Source organism: Panthera uncia, chromosome D1 (genome assembly GCF_023721935.1).
Source record: "Panthera uncia isolate 11264 chromosome D1, Puncia_PCG_1.0, whole genome shotgun sequence".
Classification (NCBI taxonomy): Eukaryota; Metazoa; Chordata; class Mammalia; order Carnivora; family Felidae; genus Panthera; species Panthera uncia.
In genome coordinates this window covers 76,444,249-76,452,262 of record NC_064808.1, presented here as the reverse complement: position 1 = coordinate 76,452,262, position 8,014 = coordinate 76,444,249, and the positions used below count along the sequence as shown (strand labels likewise).

The 8,014-nt window shown below is 35.4% G+C and overlaps 1 pseudogene; it reads right to left on the bottom strand.

Moving 5' to 3' along the window:
- Positions 1-352: 352 nt before the first annotated feature.
- Positions 353-532, bottom strand: LOC125917902 (uncharacterized; annotated as a pseudogene).
- Between the last annotated feature and the right edge of the window lie 7,482 nt (positions 533-8,014).

Below are 8,014 nucleotides of genomic sequence, written 5' to 3'. Positions count from 1 at the left end.
TGAGGAAACTTACTGGTATTGCATATAAATATAGATGTTCACTGAGATATACAGTTAGGAATTGTTACACAATTCTGTTAAAATTTTCAAACCATAGATTTAATTTGCATAAATACATACTATACTATAGTATATAAGAAGAATGGGAAATTATGTAGTGTTTAAAACAATGTTGTAAATCTATGTTCATTACAAAAACATACATCTACAAAAATCAGTAAATGGAAAATCAAGTCACAAATGGTATGTTACATATAATTAAACTATTTTTTTAATTAATTTATTTATTTTGAGAGAGAGATAGAGGGAGAGGCAGAGAGAGAGGGGGAGACAGAGAGAGTCCCAAGCAGGCTCTGAGCTGTCAGCACAGAGCCCCATGCAGGGCTCAAACCCACAAACTGCTAAATCATGACCTGAGCTAAAATCAAGAGTGCAATGCTTAACCAACTGAGCGCCCAAGGTGCCCACCATATAATTAAACTGTTCAAAACAGATAATACACTTGATCATAGCCAAAAAGCCAAGAAGTGAGATATATATATATATATAATTAAATTCTTAATAAAAATATGATATAAATGTATGATAATTAAAGTTACACAAAGTTATATCATATTATATATTTTATTATGTTCTTTTGATTAAGTTATATTAAAACAGAACACAAAAGTATCTGGAAGGAATTTTACCAAATTTTTAAGTGGCGTATCTTTTGGTTATTTTTTAAAATTTTTTTTTTTTTCAACGTTTTTTATTTATTTTTGGGACAGAGAGAGACAGAGCATGAACGGGGGAGGGGCAGAGAGAGAGGGAGACACAGAATCGGAAACAGGCTCCAGGCTCCGAGCCATCAGCCCAGAGCCCAACGCGGGGCTCGAACTCACAGACCGCGAGATCGTGACCTGGCTGAAGTCGGACGCTTAACCGACTGCGCCACCCAGGCGCCCCTCTTTTGGTTATTTTTTAATTCTTTAGATTTTCAGTACTATCTGCATATATGTTTTAAATATATTACTCATTAATCATGCAGACAATGAGGTTAAAATATTCCAATGTGGCTTAATGTTTGTTTATCACCAAGAAGATCAAGTCTAAAGTGTGTCCATGCACTATGTTGCTGATTTAAAATGAAGTAAAAGACTTGAGGCACCTGGGTGGCTCAGTCAGTTGAACATCTGACTTCGGCTCAGGTCATGATCTCGCAGTTTGTGAGTTCAAGCGTTCAAGTCCCGCGTTGGGCTCTGTGCTGACAGCTCAGAACCTGGAGCCTGTTTCAGATCCTGTAGCTCCCTCTCTCTCTGCCCCTCCCCTGCTCTCCCTATCTCTCTCAATAAATAAATAAACATTAAAATAATAAAAGTAAAAATAAATAAATAAAATGAAGCCAAAGAGTACTGGAGTTGAGCATGTAAGTATCTAATCAGCATGGATTTTAGAGGACTAAATGTCTATGGGGGCATATAAGACCATTTGTTTAGATGTAATTGGCTTCCAGAAGGTATAGAAAGAAGTAGAGAGAGGATGAGGTAGAGGAGGAAGACCAAACTGGTCCAATGGAAGAACAATAGGGGTAACTGGTAGCCAGAGAAGGAATGAGAGACATGGTTGGCTTTTGATCAAACTTAACATTTTTCTTGAGTTTCACTATAAAGATATTTTCATTCCGATTCATTCAGAGACTTTCTAAATGACAGTCACTAACCTAGGCTTCTCTGCCTTGTCTCTCATTGCCTGCCCAACAAACCTTGCCACATTGATTCCTCATAATCTTATTCATCCCTTGCCTTATTGCCTTCAACCATACTGTAACCTCTCTGAAACCTCTTTAACTGCTTTCCAGCTTCCAAAGTTACATTTCTACTGTGAAGACTTTCCTATCACCCTGATGATGAATCACTATTTTTCTTTTTTGGTACCCCAGCAGAATTTTACAGAGTTCCTTGCTATAGAAATTGTATATTAAATCATGCTATTGTGTAGGGAAAATATGGCACTTGTTGAGAGCCTACAATTGTGCCAGACAGACAGTAAACATTTTAAATAAATAATTTCATTTAAATTAGTGGTAATTATGCGCATGTGGAGTAATGCATTATGTCAATTTTGTAGATAATAAAATGAGGCTTATAGTTGAATAAACCTGCTCAAAACCACAGAGCTGATTAATGGTAAACAAGCATTTAATATCAGGTGCATTTGCCACCAAAGCCTATAATTTACTCTCCTTAGTTACATACCTACTTCCTCTGATTTAATATACATCTTTCCAGAGTAGAGGTTTGGCCTTAGTCATCTTAATGAGAAGCACTTGACTTAAGATCTTGAATATTGTAGTTGCCCTATTTTTTTTTTAAAGAGTAAATGATTTAATCCCTACAATAACTTTAAATTTTTGTTTTGTTTCTCTGGACACTTTAACACCAAATGATAAGTTATTTGGTTGTATAAGTAAACACAAGTAATAAATAAATATCATATCAACTATGGTTAAATTTTGAAACAAAAACGGTTTTATTGGCGTTGTGTCAATGAATGTAGGTGAACATGGAGCATGAATAAATTATGTGAAGAGAGAAACAAATCAGGTTTTAAAGATATGTTATTTATTTGGAAATTACACATTTCTTGTTTTAAAATAGTAAAGTTTATTAAGACAAAGATTACTAGCTGGAGTAGCTATATTTATATTAGACAAACTAGACTTTAAATAAAAGGCTGTAACAAGAGATGAAGAAGGGCATTATATAATAATTACAGGGTCTATCCATCGGGAAGAGCTAACAATTATAAATGTCTATGCGCCAAATACGGGAGCCCCCAAATATATAAAACAATTACTCACAAACATAAGCAACCTTATTGATAAGAATGTAGTAATTGCAGGGACCTTAACACTCCACTTACAGAAATGGATAGATCATCTAGACACACGGTAAATAAAGAAACAAGGGCCCTGAATGATACATTGGATCAGATGGACTTGACAGATCTATTTAGAACTCTGCATCCCAAAGCAACAGTACATACTGTCTTCTCGAGTGCACATGGAACATTCTCCAAGATAGATCATATACTGGGTCACAAAATGCCCTTCATAAGTATACAAGAATTGAAATTATACCATGCATTCTTTCAGACCACAATGCTATGAAGCTTGAAATCAACCACAGGAAAAAGTCTGGAAAACCTCCAAAAGCAAGGAGGTTAAAGAACACCCTACTAAAGAATGAGTGGGTCAACCAGGCAATTAAAGAAGAAATTAAAAAATATATGGAAACAAATGAAAATGAAAATACAACAATCCAAACGCTTTGGGATGCAGCGAAGGCAGTCCTGAAAGGAAAATACATTGCAATCCAGGCCTATCTCAAGAAACAAGAAAAATCCCAAATACAAAATCTAACAGCACACCCAAAGGAAATAGAAGCAGAACAGCAAAGACAGCCTAAACCCAGCAGAAGAAGAGAAATAATAAAGATCAGAGCAGAAATAAACAATATAGAATCTAAAAAAAACTGTAGAACAGATCAACGAAACCAAGAGTTGGTGTTTTGAAAAAATAAACAAATTTAACAAACCTCTAGCCAGGCTTCTCAAAAAGAAAAGGGAGATGACCCAAATAGATAAAATCATGAATGAAAATGGAATTATTACAACCAATCCCTCAGAGATACAAACAATTATCAGGGAATACTATGAAAAATTATATGCCAACAAACTGGACAACCTGGAAGAAATAGACAAATTCCTAAACACCCACACTCTTCCAAAACTCAATCAGAAGGAAATAGAAAGCTTGAACAGACCCATAACCAGCGAAGAAATTGAATCGGTTATCAAAAATCTCCCAACAAGTAAGAGTCCAGGACCAGATGCCTTCCCAGGGGAATTCTACCAGACGTTTAAAGCAGAGATAATACCTATCCTTCTCAAGCTACTCCAAAAAATAGAAAGGGAAGGAAAACTTCCAGCCTCATTCTATGAAGCCAGTATTACTTTGATTCCTAAACCAGACAGAGACCCAGTAAAAAAAGAGAACTACAGGCCATTATCCCTGATGAATATGGATGCAAAAATTCTCAAAAAGATACTAGCAAATCAAATTCAACAGCATATAAGAAGAATTATTCACCATGATCAAGTGGGATTCATTCCTGGGATACAGGCTGGTTCAACATTCGCAAATCAATCAATGTGATACATCACATTAATAAAAGAAAAGATAAGAACCATATGACCCTGTCAATCGATGCAGAAAAGGCCTTTGACAAAATTCAGCATCCTTTCTTAATAAAAACCCTCGAGAAAGTCGGGATAGAAGGAGCATACTTAAACATCATAAAAGCCATTTATGAAAAGCCCACAGCTAACATCATCCTCAATGGGGAAAAACTGAGAGCTTTTTCCCTGAGATCAGGAACATGACAGGGATGTCCACTCTCCCCGTTAACATAGTGTTGGAAGTTCTAGCATCAGCAATCAGACAACAAAAGGAAATCAAAAGCATCAAAATTGGCAAGGATGAAGTCAAGCTTTCACTTTTTGCACATGACATAATGCTATACATGGAAAATCCAATAGACTCCACCAAAAGTCTGCTAGAACTAGTACATGAATTCAGCAAAGTTGCAGGATACAAAGTCAAAATACAGAAATCAGTTGCATTCTTATACACTAATAATGAAGCCACAGAAAGACAAATAAAAAAACTGATCCCATTCACAATTGCACCAAGAACCATAAAATACCTAGGAATAAATATAACCAAAGATGTAAAAGATATGTATGCTGAAAACTATAGAAAGCTTATGAAGGAAATTGAAGAAGATATAAAGAAATGGAAAAACATTCCGTGCTTGTGGATTGGAAGAATAAATATTGTCAAAATGTCAATACTACCCAAAGCTATCTACACATTCAATGCAATCCCAATCAAAATTGCACTAGCATTCTTCTCGAAAATAGAACAAGCAATCCTAAAATTCATATGGAACCGCAAAAGGCCCCGAATAACCAAAGTAATTTTGAAGAAGAAGACCAAAGAAGTAGGCATCACAATCCCAGACATTAGCCTCTACTACAAAGCTGTCATCATCAAGACAACATGGTATTGGCACAAAAACAGACACATAGACCAATGGAATAGAATAGAAACCCCAGAACTAGACCCACAAACGTATGGCCAACTCATCTTTGGCAAAGCAGGAAAGAATGTCCAATGGAAAAAAGACAGTCTCTTTAACAAATGGTGCTGGGAGAACTGGACAGCAACATGCAGAAGGTTGAAACTAGACCACTTTTCACACCATTCACAAAAATAAACTCAAAATGGAGAAAAGGACCTGAATGTGAGACAGGAAACCATCAAAACCCTAGAGGAGAAAGCAGGAAAAGACCTCTCTGACCTCAGCCGTAGCAATCTCTTACTCGACACATCCCCAAAGGCAAGGGAATTAAAAGCAAAAATGAATTACTGGGACCTTATGAAGATAAAAAGCTTCTGCACAGCAAAGGAAACAACCAACAAAACTAAAAGGCAACCAACGGAATGGGAAAATATATTTGCAAATGACATATTGGACAAAGGGCTAGTATCCAAAATCTATAAAAAACTCACCAAACTCCACACCCAGCAAACAAATAACCCAGTGAAGAAATGGGCAGAAAACATGAATAGACACTTCTCTAAAGAAGACATCCAGATGGCCAACAGGCACATGAAAAGATGCTCAACGTCGTTCCTCATCAGGAAAATACAAATCAAAAGCAAACTCAGATATCACCTCATGCCAGTCAGAGTGTCCAAAATGAACAAATCAAGAGACTATAGATGCTGGAGAGGATGTGGAGAAACGGGAACCCTCTTGCACTGTTGGTGGGAATGTAAATTGGTGCAGCCACTCTGGAAAACAGTGTGGAGGTTCCTCAAAAAATTAAAAATAGACCTACCCTATGACCCAGCAGTAGCACTGCTAGGAATTTACCCAAGGGATACAGGAGTACCGATGCATAGGGGCACTTGTACCCCAATGTTTATAGCAGCACTCTCAACAATAGCTAAATTATGGAAAGAGCCTAAATGTCCATCAACGGATGAATGGATAAAGAAATCATGGTTTATATACACAATGGAGTACTACATGGCAATGAGAAAGAATGAAATATGGCCCTTTGTAGCAACGTGGATGGAACTGGATAGTGTGATGCTAAGTGAAATAAGCCATACAGAGAAAGACAGATACCATATGTTTTCACTCTTATGTGGATCCTGAGAAACTTAACAGAAACCCATGGGGGAGGGGAAGAAAAAAAAAAAAAAAGGAGGTTAGAGTGGGAGAGAGCCAAAGCATAAGAGACTCTTAAAAACCGAGAACAAACTGAAGGTTGACGGGGGGGGGGGGAGGGAGGGGTGGGTGGGGGATGGGTATTGAGAAGGGCACATTTTGGGATAAGCATGGGTGTTGTATGGAAACCTATTTGACAATAATTTTTATATATTGGGGAAAAAAACAAAGATAGTTATCACCTGTTATGTTATATTTTCAAAAAAATAACCAAATTTATACTGGTAATCTCAAGTGTATTCTTAAACAGGTATAAAAATAGATCCAGTATAAGTTCATATTTCAGTATCTATCTGCTCTAAGACATATATTGAACACTGTTGAAGTTTCTTTCTTTTATATATTTTTTAAGTGCTATATTTTATATGGTGCTTTAAACAGAAAAAAAAATACAAATGTCCTTTCCTAAAAGATAGTTTTGGAATCCTAATGATGTGCTTACAGTAGATTAAAACATCTTGACTAATGGAAAACAATATAAAACTTTCTTTATTTGATTATTCAGACATGATATGAAAACACTATACATAGAAACATAATGCCAAATTAATAATTGTTATAAAACCCTTAAACTCCATTTTTCTTCCCTTTCAACCTCAAGTGGGATATGATGCACACAGGTAGAGGACAGAAAAGCAGCGAAGTGTAACGCTACAGTTTTCTAAAATGACTCATCTTAATTCTCTCCAATTTATTTTGACAAATCTAAGGACTCGTGCTTATATGAAAGAGAAAGGGATAGGAAAGAAAACAGACATATTAAAATGTTATATATAGGACACAGTGATCCCAGTTTAGAGCTCAGCAGTATTTACAGGAAGGTTTATTACCTGCATTTAATAATGAGAAAACTGAAGCATTAAAAATTATATGTAATTCATTTAAAAAGTTTTACCAGAGAAAATAAAGACTGAAAAACAATGAGTGAATAATTCTAATCTCCATTAAATCATATTATGTTTTAGAATGTACAAATTCACAAAGTTATATGTGGATGAAACTACATGAAATAGTAACCTCTCCAAAAAATAAAATTGTGACAGCAAAGGAGAATTAATATTTAAATTCACTATAAATAAAAAAAATGAAAGATTTTTCAATTATTTTTCCATACACTGAATTATTGTCCTAAAAATGTTTTTCTGTTGAAAAACACAGATGATTTATAATAATGCATGTCAATGGATTACCAGAAAATATAATAATCTTGAGGCAACATTGTTTTGTTATATATTCTAAAGCTACAATACTTTATTACATATTTAGAATGAAATGAGAAATTTATTCAAAGACAAGCAGCAGTTATAATTTTGTCAGGCTGACAGCGTATAATTGGTTAAAAGCATCCATAGATTAAGTAAATACTGGATTTTGGATAGAGGTGTCAAAACAGGCTTGCTTTATGAGACTTTTTTTGGGTATTGGTTATTTATTATTATGAATATCAGAGCTATCATGCATTTCGTTAAACTTCTGAAGGTTCTCCACTTCCCAACCATATAAACTTTGACAGTTTACTTATAGCAGACAGAAATCCATTGATAAAATCCTTCCTCGAGAAAGGTCTTTCTGAGCAACTGGGAGGAATCTGTCTAGTTGACAGCATCTTCTTTCCTCCTTTTGGTTTACCTCTGCTTTTGAGTTTTTGGTTTACCTCTGCTTTTGAGTTT